The sequence below is a fragment of the Cervus canadensis genome, chromosome 11 (assembly GCF_019320065.1).
Source record: "Cervus canadensis isolate Bull #8, Minnesota chromosome 11, ASM1932006v1, whole genome shotgun sequence".
Taxonomy (NCBI): Eukaryota; Metazoa; Chordata; class Mammalia; order Artiodactyla; family Cervidae; genus Cervus; species Cervus canadensis.
This window is the reverse complement of record NC_057396.1, coordinates 43,942,915-43,963,718: the sequence shown is the minus strand read 5'-3', so window position 1 is coordinate 43,963,718 and position 20,804 is coordinate 43,942,915. Positions and strand designations below refer to the sequence as shown.

The 20,804-nt window shown below is 38.3% G+C and overlaps 1 pseudogene; it reads left to right on the top strand.

Moving 5' to 3' along the window:
* Positions 1-3,424: 3,424 nt before the first annotated feature.
* On the top strand, positions 3,425-8,820 carry LOC122449272 (annotated as a pseudogene).
* The last annotated feature ends 11,984 nt before the right edge of the window (positions 8,821-20,804 follow it).

The following is a 20,804-nucleotide window of genomic DNA, read 5'->3' as shown; positions in this document are numbered from 1 at the left end:
CTGACTGACCTCCAGCAGTGGTTTCCAATCTGGATCACAAATGCCACCCACTTGACCTGATAAGGCATGAGATATCAGGTTTACTAAGCTTAGCTGGAGGTATTAGGACAGAAAGATACATCACTGAGCATGAGCGTTTCAGGTGAGCTCTCAGAAACGGTCCTTATGGGAGGTATGACATCTCCATCATCTCAGCTTTGTAAGGAACCAAACTAGATTGGATATATGTGACATTCTCATAGGTAGGATAAACCTAGTGCTACAAAATACTGATTACCTTGCAAAAGGCTGTGAACACTAGCTTCCAGGGGCACAAAAGAGACATATTTGTTGATAAGAGTCACAATCCTCTTGTGAAAAATAAGATGTGTGCTTACCAACTGGCATTCAAGGTCTATATAAAGTCTTCCTACCTCCAAATGCACTTTGCATGCAAAGTTGCTCCAGTCATGTCCGACTCTATGTGACCCTATGGACTGTAGCCCACCAGGCTCCTCTGTCCATGGGATTTTCCAGGCAAGAATACTGGAGTGGGTTGCTGCACCCTCCTCTAGGAAATGCACTTTACCTCAGACTAATTTTGCTATCAGTAATGTGGCCTTGACTGCTGACCTTCCACTTTGTTGTAGGTTTCCCAGAAAATAAAAGACACGTGCACACACACTTAGAAGAGTAGTAATTCAATATTATCTTTACAGGATGGAGTCCAAGACTGATGTTAACCCTGTTTGCACATATCTCATCCAACTCCCAATCTTGTCCTCTTACCTGCTCTTCTCTCTTACTTTTATCTGCTGCCCTGCCTTTCCTTCATTATCCTGTCCCTCCAGCTATCATCATCTCTCTCCTGAGGAGTTGTGCCTGCATCCTACCTGATCTTCCCAATTTCACTCTGTGTCTATCCAACATCTCACAGCCCAAGGACATAGCTGGTCATGCCCCTACTCTTCCCTGATGACAAAACATTAATAACTTCTCCTGACTCACAGTGCTGGGCTCCTAAATGTAACATATTTTAGGAAGTATCATATTTAATGTCACTTCCGCCTCTTGTGATACCAAGTGAAAGTGTTAATCGCTAAGTCATTTCCAACTCTTTGCAACCCCGTGGATTGTAGCCCACTCTGCCCATGGAATTCTCCAGGCAAGAATACTGGAGTGGGTTAAGGAATCTTCCCAACCCATGATGGAACTAGGGTCTCTTGCATTGCAGCAGATTCTTTACAAACTGAGCCACCACCAAAATCCGAGCAGTTTTCTGCCCACCAATCGTACAGGCATTTAGTAACCTATGTAAGATGTTATGTCTTCTAGGAACAGATCGTTTCCTCCACCTAAACATTTTTCCACTTTCTCATTGCATATTTCTTTCTTCTTCCTCAACTTTAAGTTCAACCCTTATGTTTCCTAGTGGAAATATTTGGATAATCCCTATTTACCCCATTATTTAAAATCTAACATGTATGTCTCTATACTAGCATTTTTTACACCTGCTCTTGTATGAATATATAGATATATAGGAAATATATATACAAACATATGACTAAAGTTCGATTTATTGTTGCTTTCCAGGTGAATGTCAAGTGCACAGTGATTTAAGTCCTCTTTTTAGATGCATCTTACTTTGTATAGATATTAGCCCTGTTACCAGCAAGCAATTCTTCATCAGTGATAATTAATTGAATGATCTGGCCTAATATTTTGAGGATTTTTTCCTTAGGATTGATATTCATTTCATCAGTGTTTATATGCTTTTAGATATCTGACTTCTGTGATCCTATGGATCTATTTATACTAACTCCTTCTCCACCATCCTCATACAAATACATAGTTAGATTCCTATCAATATCCTTGACATATTTTCAGGCCAAGGTGAAATCACTGTTTACATAGTAAAGATTTTGCAGAAGTTCCCAGTTGGTTTCTATTTCTTCATTTCCATATTACCCATTGCTCTGAGTATTAACTAGGTTCATGAAATCTCTTTTCTTTTCTTATACTCATTGGGGTAGAAGATAGGTCTCTGAAGGAGGACCCCTAATATATTAGGTTCAACCTAATTTTGTGTATTGAAGATACATGATTATTGTAAGTTATCATCTCCATTTACACATCAGATAAAGGATTTTCTCTTATGTGTCTACAAACACATTGTCATATGTTATGTCATGATGAAATGGAAAATCATTGTATGTGAAAGTTGCTCAGTCACGTCTGACTCTTTGCAATCTCATGGACTACACAGTCCATGGAATTCTCCTAGCCAGAATTCTGGAGTGGGTAGCCATTCCCTTCTCCAGGGATTTTCCCAACCCAGGGATGGAACCCAGGTGTCCCACATTTCAGGTGGATTCTTTACCAGCTGAGCTATAAGGGAAGCCTAAGAATGCTGGAGTGGGTAGCCTATCCCTTCTCCAGGGGATCTTCCCTACTTAGGAATTGAACAGGGTCTCCTGCATTGCAGGCAGATTCTTTACCAGCTGAGCTGCCAGGGAAGCCTGGAAATCATTGTAAATCTACAGCAAATGATGGCAGTGGTTACAATGTAAGTAACTTAGATCAAGTCTTTTTGATGAGAGAATATATGAGGAGCGAATTTCAGTTCAGTTCAGTTCCGATCAGTCACTCAGTCCTGTCTGACTCTTTGCGACCCCGTGGGCTGCAGCTCTCCAGGCTTCCCTGTCCATTGCCAACTCCTGGAGCTTGCTCAAACTCATGCCCATCAAGTCTGTGATGCCATCCAGCCACCTCATCCTCTGCCGTTCCCTTCTCCTCTTGCCTTCAATCTTTCCCGGCATCAGAGTCTTTTCCAATGAGTCAGTTCTTTGCCTCAGGTGGCTAAAGTACTGGAGCTTCAGTTTCAGTATCAGTCTTTCCAGTGAATATTCAGGACTGATATCCTATAGGATTGACTGGTTAGGAGAGAGTTTACTGAGGTATAAGAGTGATACTGGTATCAGTGGCAGCATCCAATGCTGAGAGAAGAGTGGATATAAAAACCCAAAGGCTTTAAGTGTTTTCAGCTTTTTTATATCGAGGATGCTTCCTGGGCATGGGAAAGAAAAAGTAGGATGGATGGCGGGTCATAAAGTATCTTAGTAGAAAACGTATCAGGACAACTTTTGTTTAGTAAAATTAAATAGCAAGAATCACTGCACAGATACGTATGGAATTTGCCACATGATACAAACTATGAACTGATAGTAAAGTATTTAACATTATTATGAAATGTTCTTTTGGCCAGGTCACTGGGATCCTTGTTTTTGCATGTTTCTTTTTATATCCTTCAGTAATTTAACCTTGGCCTGTATTTGATTTATAAGCAGCAACTGATATCATGTATTTCTACCTTTCTTAACTCTACCCCAATTATCTTTCCCAATTACACAAGGATCTGTGGACAAGAGAACCCTCAGAAGTCAGGATGGGTAGGAGCAGGGGGACAGTTACCGTGGCTTCAGGAAAACTGGTGAACCTACAGGAGGAGATGACTTGCCCCATTTGCCTGAAGCTTCTGACAGAACCCCTGAGCCTTAACTATGGTCATACTTGGTGCAAAAAAAGCGCTTGCATCAGTGCAAACAACAAGGGGGGTCCATGATCAAGCAAAAGAAAGAGTGTAGCTGCTCTGTGTGCAGAACCAGTCACGAGCTTGGAAACCTGAGGCCTAATTGGCACCTCGCCAATGTAAGTAGAGAGGTTCAGAGATTTCAAGGTGAGCCTGGAGGAGCAAGAGAGAAATTCCTGCTCTTCTATGAGAAAGATGGGAAGGTCATTTGCTGACTTTGTGAGTGGTCTCAGGAGCACTGTAGTCACCACACATTCCTCATGGAGGAGGTTGTCCAGAAGTACCAGGTAAGAGGCCAAAAGAGAGGGAAGACTGGTAAGAAAGCGGTAATTTAGGGGAAATGTCTATTTTGCATTAGGGTTTAATTACTTGGCCATCAAGAACCTGAGACCTATGATCTCTTCTCTTCTTATGCCCACCTTCTGATGTCAGAGAAACATTTCTGTGCATTCCCCCAATTATAACGTTTTAACTCTATGTGCAGACTCTTAGCCAGAAGTAGACATTCATGTTCCTTGTGTTAATACATGGAGATCTGGTACCTAGGAGAAGCTCCCATTACCCCTTTGAACCGGAGGAGTAACTAACACACTTGCTGGATTAATGTGTAAGATGTTTCCCTGCTGCAGGATCAGATTTCTTCCAGAATAAAAGAAATCAATCTTCTCTTGGCAAGTGTATAGTGACTTTTACTGTTTGAGTCATAAAGGACACATATTCTACCTCAAATTTTTCTTTCCACATCACAGATTCTAAATGTTGCTCTCAGTTTCTGTAAAGTCTATTCTCCTTGGAAATCAGACTCATTCTTTCCTCATTTATCCTCTATAGTGATGGTGAGATAGCCCATAGATTGACTCTGGTGTGATTCTTTTCTCACAGGGGAAACTCCAGGAATCTTTGCAGAGACTAAAGTGGGAACAGCAGAAAGTTGAGATGTTGGAAGATGAAATTCAAGAAGAGATTTCTTCCTGGAAGGTATGAGGAGATACTTCCTGAAGAAGTTAGACATCTGGGCAAGACCTTGGATTGGTCACAAGGAGCTGTCTTTCTCTTTGTTCCCTGATAGCTATGTCATTTGACTTCTCCTTTTCTTTGTCCTTTCCCTGATAGGAACGAGTGCTGAAAAGTGAATATATCACAAATGAACACAGATAGTGGAAGGGAGGTATTCATATAGAGGGACTCTCTTGTGAGGATGATTAGGGACTTTCATACCCATTCCTGTCCTATCTATTAGTCTTGGGGAGACACCTGGTAATGGCTCTTGGTTCACCCTCAGTGTCAGCTTTTTGGCAGAGGGTGGAGGGAAGGGGTCAGGAGCAATCCAAGGAGGCACAAGTGTCCCGGACAGCTGTGTAATGTCCAAGTCATATCCCCCAAAATTCCATTTGGACTCAGAGTTGACCTCAGTAATGCAGACTTGAGGCCATTATTTTGAAATGTGATGGAGAGGAAAAAAAAAACAACAGGAAAAGTTATGTTCCCCAAGAAATGTTTCTCCTCCTCTCTCTCTCTTTCCTCATTCCTGAAGAATCAAATACAGCATGAAAGAAAAAATATTCAGACAGAGTTTAAAAAACTGAGAGAGATCCTGGACAGTGAGAAGCTGAAGTAACTGCAAAACCTGAAGACTGAGGAAGAAGCTGGTCCAGCAGAACCAGTTTGTGAGCGAGCTCATCTCATACATGGAGCATCAGTTGCAGAGGTCAACCATTGAGATGATGCAGGTAAGACTGGGGAAGAAGCCTCAGCATCTGAGACATGAGGGAAATGAAGAGAAAATTTCCGTCTCTTCTGTGTTGCTGTGTCTTTCTGCTGTTGTCACTAAGGTTGCTTTTGAACCTACAGTCCCCCTTCCCTTCCTCTATTTCAGAGGCTGTAAGAATAAGTTAATGCAGGAATCGAATGCAGGAATAACAAGGGAAATTTTTATTCTTTTTTAAGAATAAAATATTCAGTGCAGAACTTTGTGGAGAGAAGATCAATTGTGTTTGATGGTTTTCTAAAGGCTCCTGTTATCTGTGATCTAGTATTCAGCACTTATCAGATCCCTCTACATGTTCCAGCTTTGCCACAGACAAATTCATTTCAGATGACAAGAGGCTTTTTTTTTCTCCTCAACCTGTTGAGATTTTTTCCCACTTTCTCTGTTTCTGAAGAAAATTTTTGAAAGATTCTTATTTATTCTTTAAATATTCAATGGAATTCACTAGAGAAACTATCTCACTCTGGTTATTTCTTATTTAAAGTGTTTAAAATATTTTACTTGTTTTAGGATTATTTAGATCTTTTACAATCCTGGAGTCAGTTTTTGTATCTCTTTGTACGGATTTGTCTATTCTAAGTTGTATGGTTTGTAGGCATAAAATTAGGTATAGTGATTCTTTATTATCCCCTAAATTTCTGCAATATTCACAGTAATGTCTCCTCTTTTATGCCTGATTTTGGTAATTTGCTTTTTCACTTTTTTTTGATCAGCATTTAGTTATGTTTTGTTAATTTATTGATTTAAAAAACATATTTTTTGGCTATTTTGTCTATTTTAAAGCTTTTATTATTTATTTATTTCTACACTTACATTTACCGTTTTCTCTGTCTGTGTGTAGATGTATTTGTGTGTGCATGTGTGTGTGTGTGTGAGAGTGCTAGTTTAATTTACTCTTCTTTCTTAGTTTCTTAAATTGGAAATGTAGATCACTGATTTGAGACCATTTCTTCTGATATAGTGTTTAATGATATAAGTGCATTTAATTAATCATATTTTATACATTTTGATTGTTTAGCTTTAATCTTTACTCAATTCAAGTTATTCGCAAATTTTCTTTGCAGTTTTCTTTTTTGGTTTGTTTGTTAAAACTTGGATATTTTAAAGTGTGGTGTTAATGGCAAAATGCTTGGTCATTTTTGAATTTCACTTCTGCTCTGGATTTCAGCTGTAATTCTGTGGTAATCAGAGAAGTATGCTTTTCATTAGTTCAAACTTTTAAGTTTATTGACATTTGTTTATGACCTAAGATACTGGATGTTCAGAAAAATTTTTGCTATGAATTTAAAAACATGATGTGTTCCTCATTCATTGGGTAATATGGTTGTAGTTGTCACTTAGGTCAATTTGGTTGATAATATAATGCATGTCTTCTATAAATTTGATGGTTTTCCATATAGGCTGTTCTCTCATTATTGAGACTGAGCTATTGAAATCTGAAACTGTTATTGTAGAATCATGTATTTCTCCTTTTATTTTTGCTTTGAATACTTTGAAGCTCTGCTGTTAGGTGCATTTACATTTATAATTGGAATATTTGTTTAATGTACTGAACTTTTTATCATAACATTTCCCTCTCATTCTCTCATAACATTTATCTTAAAGTCTATCTTGTTTAATATTAATATAAATGTTTGACCTGTTTTTTGATTACTGCTTGCATGTAATCTCTTTTACTTTTGTCCTTTTGTGCTTTGATTATGTCTCTTATAAATAGCAGTATTTGAATTTTTCTTGTTATCCAGGTCAACAATTTCTAATTTCAATTGAGGCATTAACACATGACATTTAATGCAATTATTGATACATTGATATTTAAATTTAGTATTTTGGTGTTTGCCTTCTATTGGGCTACTGTAGTTTTCATTTCTCTTTTTCTCCTTAATTACCTTCTTTTGTGTTAAACAGGTATTTCTTATGTAAAATTTTGTTTTCCTATTTTCTCATTGTATTTCTTTAGCTTTTACTTGGTGGTTGCTCCAGTAATTTCAATGTATTTCCTGTCCTATCCTGTTCTACTTCAGATTAATATCAGCTTAGTTTCAGTAAAAATAGAAATTCCTGCAGCATGGCTTCATTTCCTTCCAGCAACTACGCAGTGGTGCTTTTAATATTGGCATCTGATCCTATAGGCTAAGGGCTGAAGACATTCAAATGTTTTGCTATAACTGGACAAGAACTTCAAGAGTTTAATCAGGAAGTTTATGTTTCCTTCAGAAACTGAGGGAAACAGTCAATGTAGATTGAATAAATAGAATTGGAGAAAGACACAGATCAGATTCTGAGGACAATATTTGAGTTTCAAAGTAAACTAAAATTAAAACTGCAATCGCCTCCACCCCATCCTTTATTCTTTGTGCTCCGTGTGTGCTAAGTCATGCTGGTTCTTTGGGACCCCATGGACTGTAGCCCACCAGACTCCTCTGTCCATGAGATTCTCCAGGGAGGAACACTGGAGTGGGTTGCCATTTCTTCTCCAGGGGAATCTTTGACCCTAGCCTTCTGTGCCTCCTACATTGCAGGCAGATTCTTACCACTAATACCACCTGGAATTCTTTCTCTATTCTACTTTAATTTGATTTTTGTCACATACACAAAATAGCCATAATGCAGAGGGAATTTTTTTTTCCTTTGAGACTGAGATGTTGTCCTAGTTTTTGGTGACATAAAGGAAATAAATCTGAAGTAAAAGAGATTAAATACAGTGGTACATACCAGTTCAAAGAAATAAAAACATTAAATGTGATAAGAAGGTTAGATGGCTAAAAAATATTAAGGATCTGATTAAACAGACTCAGTAGAGACTAAAGTGCAGGAAAATGCTCTAGTTTTTGGACAGTGAGTACGTACTGGTAACATTATGAAAATGGAGTAAAAGCGGAGACAACTTGGTTGGTGAATAATGTTACATATTAGACATTCAAAATTACGGATTCCTTTGGCTCATTTACTAATGAATATATTAATATGTATTTAAAAGACAAAGCTGAGTAACAATAAAGAACTGGAAACCAACTGCTTATGTGTGTATGCTGAATTTAAAGGAGTGAAAGATGTCACTAATAGGTAGTGTGTAAAATAAGAAGAGCGAGACCTAAAAACACCTATATTAATACATTTGTTTGCTTATATCCTCAACAAAAGCCATATAAATGACTCGAGGAATATTAGGATTATATTTTCATGTTTGATTCTCCAAAACCTAGTTTAATGCTTGGCTTACAATAATATATCACTTCAGTTTTGTTGAATAAATGAAAGAACCATGATTTCTTCAAATCATCTCACTGGTCACCAGAGTTACAGGTCTCTTGTTTTTCCCATAAATATGTCTAATCTCCAGATAACAGAAGCCTCTTGCTTCCATCAGTGTTGGGGCTTTTTTACCTTTCTTGGAAACTTGACAACATTACATGAGTCTTCTGGAATGACCGGCTGCACTCTTGTTTTTTCTTTTCGGCTGATACATGGAGACCATCTCTAGTCCCACAATCAGGACTGATGGGGATGAGAATAAGCTATTACTTCTTGACTCATGTCTTCTTTTCTCACTAGGATGTGAATGCCATCATGAAAAGGTAAGTGTGGGAAACCAGAGATGGTCATTTTGTACTGATAACATTATGTAAAGCTACTAGTTATCTGATGGTTACTTAAGATAAAACCATGCTCAGGACACAAAAACAGAGCATAGATTTGCTTTAAACTTCTGTTCAGAAATCATGACTAGATTGTGCTATAAACATTGAGAATGGATCAGATACTACAGTAGAGAAATTTGGTTGTAAGAAGTTGCAGAGTTTGGGTCAGTGTCACTGTTAGGAATAAACCTTTGGGGTGTCAAGTCGCCATTATTTCATAAATTTAATTCACACTCTGTGTCACTGTGCAACTCAGGTTCCCATATTTAGTATGTGGTTGACTTATGATGGAAAAGTTGAATCTTTTTTACCTGCCAAACACCTAGAATTGGAGACAGTTTCTTTGTATGTAAATTTTCCCCTGGGTATGGAAGAGATCAGGTCCTTCTATAACTTTCTATACAGATTTCCAAAAACAGACATGAATCTTAAGGAATATCTTGCCTTGCTACAAATCATTGACCCATCTTTGTCACATACTCTAGAAGCCAGAATGGAAAGAGCATCCTTGTGTTTGAATTTGCACACCTACATGGCAGCATCAAGATCTTTACAAGCACATACAATTCTGACCACTCTTCATTTAGTGTTCATACTGTCTTTTTCCCCAGGGTTTGTAATTATTTCCAGTGATCGTGAAATCTCAGGGCATTCTGAGGTCCTTCGTATTAGGGAGCCTCCTTTGAAGACATGAGGACTTTTTAGACAGTATGTTCTTATACCAAATATATTGCAAACACTCAGGAGCCAGCTTCTGCAAACTGTTTCTGAAATCTCCCTCAGAACACATATTTATGCAGTTACTTTTCCACAAGTTAAAATTTTTAGGTATGGATGATTCATTTTGATAAATGTATTATTTCATATAATTCGTATAATCTAATGGTGATAGGGAGTAGTTAATGATTTCATTTTGGAAGGAAGAAACTTTCCTTCTGACAGTCAAGACCTTCCCATGGCAGACAAAGTATAACTAAGAAGGTGGCCATGAGCTCATTTCTCCTGTCTCCAAGGTGTCAGTCATCCACTCTATCCTTTCCGAGGGTCTCCAGGGAAGACCATTCTAGTGCATCAAAGGGGTGAAAACATTGCAAGTCAGTGGTTTTAGAGAGATAAGTAGACAGGTGTGGGCCAATTTTTATTTTCTCCAGGAGTGAGAACTTCATTGCGAAGCCAAAAACTTTTTCCAAGGAACAAAAGGGAATTTCAAGCTCCTGATCTGAGAGAGATACTGCGAGTGCTTAATGGTAAGGAGTGCTACCCAAGTGGATGTATGTGGTATTCTTGTGATGGAGGGAAATGGTGAGAAGGCTCCAATTTCTAGGTGTGGATAGAGTCAGTGAAGTCCAAATATTTTGTGCTGATGATGTGGTCATATTTATGGTGAGTGAGCATGGTCTTGGTTCATCCTCTCTTTCACTGGTTTACTACCTAAGCATAACCCTTCCCATAATCTGAAAGAAAATACATTTCAGTGCTGACTCCTTTGCTTATATTTAATATTATGCATTTTCATCATTTCAGAGCTGAGAGATATGCAACACTGCTGGGGTAAGGAAACATCACAGTGTCATCAAGCCACCTGTTTTCATCATCTTTAGAATTTTTTTGTTTTCTAGTAGATCTCACTTTAAGCCTCACATTTTCACTCCCAACACACACAAACATGTTTTCTCACTCAAGTTATTCTATAGATCCTTTTACAATGTCACAAATCAAACAATATCATAGCCCTCACCTTACCCTGTAATTTTTCTACAGTTCAGGTCACCTTGAATCCTTTCACCAGTAATCCAAATGTTGCCATTTCTGAAGATCAGATACAAGTGAGATATGTCTGCAATTTGGAACAAAGTAATACATCTCAGAATGTTGACTTTGAAGATTGCTGTGCATTAGGATCCCCAGTTATCACATCAGGGAGATGTTACTGGGAGGTAGATGTGTCAGAGAAACATACCTGGGTCCTGAGGGTATATGTAGCCAAAGCTGGTCTATACTTAGTCTAGGTTCAACATGTTTTACATGGGACATAGAGGCATATGGCAAAAACTTCCATAAAACTATCAATAATATGACATTTCCACCTAAAATCAGTGAAGTTTGTCAAAATATTTACTCAAGATACCAGCCTAAAAATGGCTACTAAAAATGGGTTAAATCATGGTTCTATATATAATGCTTTTGATGAGTTTTCCTCCTCAGATCCCTTGATTTTAATCCTCTCCCTGAGTGTACCTGCCTGACGTATTGGGGTTTTCCTAGACTATAATCCTGGAATTCTCTTATTTCTAAACATCACAAACCATGGGCTTCTCATCTATAAATTCTCTTCATCTTTCCCTTATTGGAATTATCCATATTTCAGTCCTTTGAAATGTGATGCCCCCATGACCCTGTGCTCACCAAACTCTTGAACCTTCTCACACTCACTTCTCCGTAGTGTCTCATACTATGGGTACATCTAATACATTGGAGCTTATCTGCACCATTCTTACCTTTTCCCATGCAACCTCCTGTCTTTCCTGTGTGATTGTTCATTATTCATCAATAGGGTTTATGATTTGCCTTTTATCATGCTTTTCTTGATATTATGTTTGCATTCAGGGAAAATCTTAATTCACCGTTTTCCACACCCCAAAAGAAATGACAGATGCCCCCATAAAGTACTAATTTATCAAGGGACTGTCTCTGCCAAATTTTTACAATCATTTTTCAGTAAGTGACTAAGAAGAGGGAGGAAAGCTTTTCAACAATTTTTAGTAGGTTATCAAAGACCTAGTATAGGAGTCATTCACTAAAGGATGAGTCCTGAGCAGGGTCTCACTTTTCTCATTATGTCCCTTTATTTGTCAAGGAATTAAGAAGAAAACATCATATGATATGTACTAAGAGTAGAAGTTTTATGCCCAGAGTATCTTATTTCAAGTCCTGTCTCTTCACATATTGGCAGTGTGACCTGGAATACATCCCTAAATGCTGTGTTTATTTTATTAATGTAAACTTGATAGATATAAAAGCTGTGCAATACATAAGATCATTATCAGAAGATAAATTATATTAAGTATAAAGCATCTTAAGTGTCTCAACTTAATAATAAATATTTGATCTATTAAATGTTAAAAAATATAACCTGTGTCAGTGTCTCATTAAACAGGTCTGTGCTTTCAGGGACACAAAGATTCTTTTTACTGACACCTCATTTTTGAGATCCTAGATCACCTTTATGCTGCTGTCAAGACTATTTCAACTCTGTGGGCCTATGTGTGTGTGTGTCTGTCTGTGTTTGTGGGATTACAGTTATAGTTTTATTATCATTTCAGTATTGCTACCTACTTGCTCTTATTAAGTAAACTAGATTCTATGAGATTTAGGATTTTATCTATAAAAAAAAAAGTTATACAAAATGTACCTAATTAGTATTGTATATTAAACAGTACAATATTTGTGATAACTTCTGTAACTTCTAGCACAAAAGGTAATCTAATATAATGTTTACTCATTTTCTTGTTCTTTCTCATTGTGACTGAAATAAGTTATTTTCAGAATATATATTAGCTTATTTTTAACATTGTGATCCTTTCTATTCTTTAGAAACAGAATGCATTGATTAAAGAATTACAATTTTATTTAAATCTTACGTAATTATTAAATAAATGTTTCTGGCTAGCTGCTTTCATTAATCTTTTTAATTGTGCAATAATTCTATTTCTTTGAAATCAAATTTCACTTTGGGCTCTGTTTGCCCCAACATTGCCATTCAGAGTGATCCATTAAGACTCAGATGTGTAACTGTGAGATTTCTTAACACTGGTTTAGACAGGTATTTGTGTGTCCTGGTCAGCCTTACTTTTTAATGAGTTGAAAGTTCTCAGGAATAAAGGGAAAAGTATGATATCTTCCCTTAATGAGATAAGAGGGGATTTACCTCTTTAATGGAGAAACAGAGGCAGCCTTTATTTTGGGGGGCTCCAAAATCACTGCAGATGGTGACTGAAACCATGAAATAAAAAGATGCTTACTCCTTGGAAGAAAAGTAATGACCAACTTAGACTGCATATTAAAAAGCAGAGACATACAGAGTGAAGTAAGCCAGAAAGATAAAGACCATTACAGTATACTAACGCCTATATATGGAATTTAAAAAGATGGTAATGATAACCCTATATGCAAAACAGAAAAAGAGACACAGATGTACTGAACAGACTTTGGGACTCTGTGGGAGAAGGCGAGGGTGGGATGTTCAGAGAGAATAGCACTGAAATAAGCATACTATCAAGGGCGAAACAGACCACCAGCCCAGGTTGGATGCGTGAGACAAGTGCTCAGGGCTGGTGCACTGGGAAGACCCAGAGGGATGGGATGGGGAGGGAGGCAGGAGGGGGGATCGGGATGGGGAACACATGTAAATCCATGGCTGATTCATGTCAATGTATGGCAAAAACCACTACAATATTGTAAGGTAATTAGCCTCCAACTAATAAAAATAAATGGGAAAAAAAATGTGTTACAGAGAAAAAATAAAAATAAAAATCGGAGACATTACTTTGCCAACAAAGGCCCATCTATTCAAGGCTATGGTTTTTCCACTAGTCACGTATGGATGTGAGTTAAACTATAAAGAAAGCTAAGCTCAGAAGAATTGATGCTTTTGAACTGTGGTGTTGGAGAAGACTCTTGAGAGTCCCTTGGACAGCAAGGAGATCCAACCAGTCCATCCTAGAGGAAATCAGTCCTGAATGTTCATTGGAAGGACTGATGTTGAAGCTGAAACTCCAATAATTTGGCCACCTGATGCAAAGAGCTGACTCATGTGAAAAGACCTGATGCTGGGAAAGATTGAAGGCGAGAGGAGAAAGGGATGACAGAGGATGAGATGGTTGGATGGCATCACCAGCTCAATGGACATGAATTTAGTAAACTCCGGGAGTTGGTGATGGACAGGGAGGCCTGGCATGCTGCAGTTCATGGGGTCGCAAAGAGTCAGACACGACTGAGTGACTGAACTGAACTGAACTGAACTGAACTGAACCACTTCAATGGATGTTCATTCAGGGCTTGGTGGGATCCCCATGTCTTTTGGAAATTTTAATCCCAATGGAGTCAGTTTTTTTTTTTTTAAGTGGATGAAGTGAATCTTTTCTTATCCCTCCTTGTTCTCAAGAATTCTCAACTTCCTACTTTTGGATGACCTTTGATTTGACAAGGGTTTCTACTGAGGAATTTTCCAGTTTCTGTGTCTGTGTATGTATGCACACATCCATGTCTTAGCACTCATCCTTGGAAACAAAAGAAAATTGGTCTCTTAAATATTTCCTTTGACTTCTGCCTTCCTGTCTTCCTATTGCTACAATGACTGGGGCTCTGACTCACTAAGAAAAATCTGTACTCTGGAATTATTGACAAATGACTCTTCAGGGGCATTGATGTTCTTTCATTTACTGAAATGCCCAGTTCTCCAGTTCAGAAGGAAGTACCTAGTTACGAGAAAAGAGGACCTAAATTTTTATATACAATAGAAAAGATCTGCACACAGAGGGGCATTCACTTTTAACAGGGGCTCCTGGACCCAGAAATGAAGCCCTATGCTAAAAAGAATAAGACATTTATAAATTGCTCCAGTCACATGTTTTTTCTTAGTAAGAGGCTGAAGAAGGTATCTTGAAATCTCTTCAGTAACTGGTTCTGGGAAAACTGGAGAGTTACACGCAAGAGAATGAGAACTGAATATTTCCACGCACTCTATAAGAAAGTAAACTCAAAATAGATTAAATATAATCTATTTAAATATGTTTTAATATTTTTAATTAAATATAAATAGAAATAAAAATTTATTTATATTAAATATATTATTATATTTTAAATATAATTAAAATATATCTAAATTAAATTTAAATATTTTGAGTTAAATCTAAATATAAGTCCTGCAACCATAAAACTCATAGAAGAAAACACACTTAGATCACTGACCTAAATCATAGTAATATTTTTTTTTATTTATCTCTTAAGGCAAAGGAATAAAAGTAGAAATAAACAAATAGGATTGAATTAAACTTAAAAGCATTTGCACAGTTAGTGAAAGAAATATTTGACAAAATGAAGATAACCTACTGAATGGGAGAAAAAATTGCAACCAAAATAAATAATACTGGGTTAAAGATCATATGGACCACAGCCTTGTTTAACTCAATGAAACTATACCCAAGACGGGTCATGGTGGAGAGCTCCAACAGAATGTGGTCCACTGGAGAAGGGAATGGCAAACTATTTCAGCATTCTTACCTTGAGAACTCCATGAACAGTATGAACAGGTAAAAAGATAGGACACTGAAAGATGAACTCCCCAGGTCGATAGGTGCCCAATATGCTATTGGAGATCAGTGAAGAAATAGCTCCAGAAAGAATGAAGAGACATAGCAAAAGCAAAAACAACACTCAGTTGTGGATGTGACAGGTGATGGAAGTAAAGTCTGATGCTGTAAAGAGCAGTATTGCATAGGAACCTGGAATGTTAGGTCCATGAATCAAGGCAAATTGGAAGTGGTCAAACAGGAGATGGCAAGAGTGAACATAGACACTTTAAGAATCAGTGAACTAAAATGGACTGGAATGGGTGAATTTAACTCAGATAACCATTATATCTACTACTGTGGGCAAGAATCCCTTAGAAGAAATGGAGTAGCCACCATAGTCAACAAAAGAGTCCAAAATGCAGTACTTGGATGCAATCTCAAAAACGACAGAATGATCTCTGTTCACTTCCAAGGCAAACCATTCAGTATCACAGTAATCCAGGTCTATGCCCCAAAGAGTAATGCTGAAGAAGCTGCAGTTGAATGGTTCTATGGAGATCTACAAGACCTTCTAGAACTAACGCCCAAAAAGGATGTCTTTTTCATTATAGGGGACTGGAGTGAAAACGTAGGAAGTCAAGAGATACCTTGAACAACAGGCAAATTTGGCCTTGACGTACAAAACAAAGCAGGTCAAAGATTAACAAAGTTTTGCCAAGAGAACACACTGGTCATAGCAAACACCCTCTTTCAACAACACAAGAGAAGACTCTACACATGGACATCACCAGATGGTCAATACCAAAATCAGATTGAATATATATATTCTTTGCAGCCAAAGATGGAGAAGCATCATATCATCAGCAAAGACAAAACTGGGAGCTGACTGTGGCTCATCATGAATTCCTTATTGCCAAATTCAGACTTAAATTGAAGAAAGTAGTGAAAACCACTAGACCATTCAGGCATGACCTAAATCAAATCCCTTACAATTATACAGTGGAAGTGACGAACAGATTCAAGGGATTAGATCTGATAGAGTGCCTGAAGAACTATGGATGGAGGTTCATGACATTGTATAGGAGGCAGTGATCAAGACCATCCCCAAGAAAAAGAAATGCAAAAAAGCAAAATGGTTATCTGAGGAGGTCTTACAAATAGCTGAGAAAAGAAGAGAAACAAAAGGCAAAGGAGAAAAGGAAAGATACATTCATTTGGCTGCAGAGTTCCAAAGAATAGCAAAGAGGGATAAGAAAACCCTCCTCAGTGATCAATGCAAAGAAATGGAAGAAAACAATAGAATGGGAAAGACTAGAAATCTCTTCAAGAAAATTAGAGATACCAAGGGAACACTTCATGCAAAGATGGACACATGCAAATAAAGGACAAAAATGGTATGGACCTAACAGAAGCAGACAATATTAAGAAGTGACAAGAATACCCAGAAGAATTATACAAAAAAGGTCTTCATGACCCAGCTAGCCATGGTGGTGTGATCCTTCACCTAGAGCCAAACATTCTGGAATGCAAAGTCAAGTGGGCATTAGGAAGCATCACTACGAACAAAGCTAGTGGAGGTGATGGAATCCCAGTTGAGCTATTTCAAATCCTGAAAGATGATGCTGTTAAAGTGCTGCACCCAATAAGCCAACAAATTTGGAAAACCCAGCAGCGGCCACAGGACTGTAAAAGGTCAGTTTTCATTCCAATCCCAAAGAAAGACAATCCCAAAGAATATTCAAACTACCACACAATTGCACTCATCTCACACATTAGTAAAGTAATGCTCAAAATTCTCTAAGTCAGGCTTCAACAGTACGTGAATTGTGAATTTCCAGGTGTTCAAGTTGGATTTAAAACAGGCAGAGGAAGCAGAGATAAAATTGCCAACATCCACTGGATCATTGCCGGGGTCCAGCCCCAGCAGGATCCAGCAGAACCCTCAGGATGAATGGCGTCGGCGAATGAGAGAGAGAGAGAGACCAGACCAGGATATGCGGCAGAGTCTGGCAGTTGCTTTATTTTTCACCATCGCATTTATACCCTAAGTTGGTACATTTCTAAGGGGCAGATAATACAGACTTAGTTTAACATTACATCAGCTTGTCCTTCACGAAACCAGGTATTCTCCGTATATTTTTTGTTTACGAGAGTCTTTTCCCATAGATTTTTTGTACATTATCTTCTGGCTTTGAGGTTAGCAGAAAACAGAAAATTGGCAGTCTCATGGTACAGCAAGTTGTAACATAATAGAAATACAATCCTGTTAACATAAAAGTCAGTCTTTTTGCAGAAATTCTCAGCTAAATTTATCTAAAAAATTTAACACACAAAGACTCTGTGGCTCTGGAGAGGCAGCCCCTGTTTAGCACTCCTGGTTAAAACTAACAATTATCTTATTGTTTTTACACTAGGGCTAAACTCTTATTTTACTATATCTTTAACTATATTAACAATAGTGTCCACTGCACAACCTCAACACATTAACATCAATCAAACGTTGATCCAATAACCACTTTTAAAACAATATTTTTTGTATTCTCTAATAGGGCTTCCTCACCCCCCAAAGGGCTCTGTGCCTATTAGGGCCTTTCTTATGGTTAATCTCTATGTATAACATCTTTTGGCTTTTCAGGCCTGTTGACAATTTATGGCTTGCACTTGGTGCAACTTTAAGCAACTTCAGTAGCCGACCCTGTCTTTTTTGTGGTTAATCTACTTTCTTTCTATTAGGTGTCATCCCCAAGGGAACTAGATAGGATTACATTTTCACAGAACAGAAATGTAAAGGATTGCAAAAACAGCAGATATGGCACAAAACAGGCTCTTAGTCCAAAAGTTAATTACCTGCAAGAAGTCACCAGCTAATCTCTATCTAAACTATTTTCTATTAGGCACATATGTGGCTATAATATTTGTGGGGCTTTTTTCACCCCACAGAGGGACCTATGCTTCATAGTTTCTTTTGTTAGTATACTGTGCCTAGGACGTTTAGAACAATCATGAGCATTTTGTGCAATGAGAGCACATATTTATCAAACAAGCCAGAATGCCAGCAAAAGGGTTTGAATTGAAGCATTTCTTTCATCCCTGGCCCCTTCATAGGGTACCAGCGTCCATGAGATTTATTAATTAGGGTTTTAAGTTGGTCCTCATTCAGTGAAAGAGGAGCAGGAGAGCTCTCGGCAGGCAACACAAGAATCTGCAGCAGGGCAAACAAGAACAACAGCAGAAAAGGGGGGAGGATACAGGGTGGGGTAGAGGCCGGGGCCAACCTGGAGGGTCCCGTGTCCTAGACGGCCTTGCCTGTCAGGTTTTTCCCTCGTGACCTCGTCATGAACGGGGTCCCGGACGGCCTTGCCTGCCCGGTATTTTCTTCATGACCTCGTCACGGGTGGGACCTCCCATAACGGCTCCCAGCAGATCATTGAAAAAGCAAGAGAGTTCCAGAAAAAAAATCTATTTCTGCTTTATTGACTATGCCAAAGCCTTTGACTGTGTGGACCACAACAAACTGGAAAATTCTGAAAGAGATGGGAATACCAGACCACCTGACCAGCCTTTTGAGAGATCTATAGGCAGGTCAGAAAGCAACAGTTAGAACTGGACATGGAACAACAGACTAATTCCAAATAGGAAAAGGAGTATGTCAAGGCTGTATATTGTCACCCTGATTATTTAACTTATATGCAGAGTACATTGTGTGAAATGCCAGGCTGGATGAACCACAAGCTGGAATCAAGATTGCCGGGAGAAGTATCAATAACCTCAGATATGCAGATGACACCACCTTATGGCAGAAAGTGAAGAACTGAAAATCTTGTTGATGAAAATGAAAGAGGAGAGTGGAAAAGTTGGCTTTAAACTCAACATTCAGAAAACTAAGATCATGGCATCAGATCCCATCACTTCATGGCAAATAGATGGAGAAACAGTGGCTGACTTTATTTTTCTGGGCTCCAAAATCACTGCAGATGGGTGATTGCAGCCATGAAATTAAAAGACACTTACTCCTTGGAAGGAAAGTTATGACTAACCTAGACAGCATATTAAAAAGTAGAGACATTACTTTGTCAACAAAGGTCCATCTAGTCAAGGCTATGGTTTTTCCAGTAGTCATGTATGGATGTGAGAGTTGGACTATAAAGAAAGCTAAACGCAGAAGAATTGATGCTTTTGAACTGTGGTGTTGGAGAAGACTCTTGAGAATCCCTTGGACTGCAAAGAGATCAACCCAGTCAATCCTAAAGGAAACTAGTCTTGAATATTCATTGGAAGAACTGATGTTGAAGCTGAAACTCCAATATTTTGGCCACCTGATGTGAAGAGCTAACTCATTTGAAAAGACTCTGATGCTGGGAAAGACGAGGGAAGGAGGAGAAGGGGGTGACAGAGGATGAGATGTTTGGATGGCATCACTGACTCGATGGACATGAGTTTGAGTAAGTTCTGGGAATTTTGATGGATCTTGAAGCCTGGAGTGCTGCAGTCCATGGGGTCACAAAGAGTTGGACACAACTGAGCAACTGACTGAACTGAACTGAATGTTCAAAATTTTTAAACAGTTCATGCAACTCAATATCACACACACAACAAAAACCCAAAAAATAACACTCTTTGACTCACGTCTTTTGAAATTGCTGTTGATCTGTGTCATTATCATTATTATTATAGTTTGTCTCTGTGAAGAAAAAACACAGAATTTTTTCTTCACTGTATTAGTCAGGGTACTTCAGAGAAGCAGAATATCTATCTATATATCTATCTATCTTCATCATAAATATTTATTTGAAAGTGCTTAATTATAAGGAATTGGCTCATATAATTATAGACTTTGAGAAATTCCAGTCCTGCCATCTGCAGACTGGAAATCTATGAACTCAGTCCAAGTCTGATGCTTGGGGCCACAGTACAGTCTAGTCTGAAGACCATAGAAGAGCTTCATCTCAGCTCAAGCATGCAGGCAGGAACAGGAAGAGCAAATTCTTCCTTCTTCCACATGTTTGTTCTTTTCAGGTCCCTCAACAAATTGAATGATGATGCTCACCCACCCTGGGAAAGGCAGACTACTGAGTCCACAGATCTAATTCTAATCTCACCTGAAAATGACACCCACACAGATGCACCCAGAAACGATGTCTGACACAAATGACCCGTCAGTGTTAACACACAAAATTAACCATCAAACTAATTTTCCTGCTTCATTTTTAAGACTCTAAGGATTATATGATAAACAACATTAGATGACATTGCCCAACAAATAACCCTCCTATAGTGCCCTCTTTTTCAACCTATTTAGGAAAAGTGTCATTTTGGCCATATAGCATCCAGCTTCTGAATGTCAGTGTCAATGAACTACTGCTCTCTGATCGCCCCTCTGACTCACCACCTGAGTGATTTCAGATTGTTGAGCCATTTCCTCCAACATGACCTAATAAGACAGACTGTCCACATTCACTTATTTCAGCTGGTGGACACAGGTCAGGGGAGAGCGTGCTAGTGTTATTGCCTCAAGGGAGCCCTCAGTGTGGGTC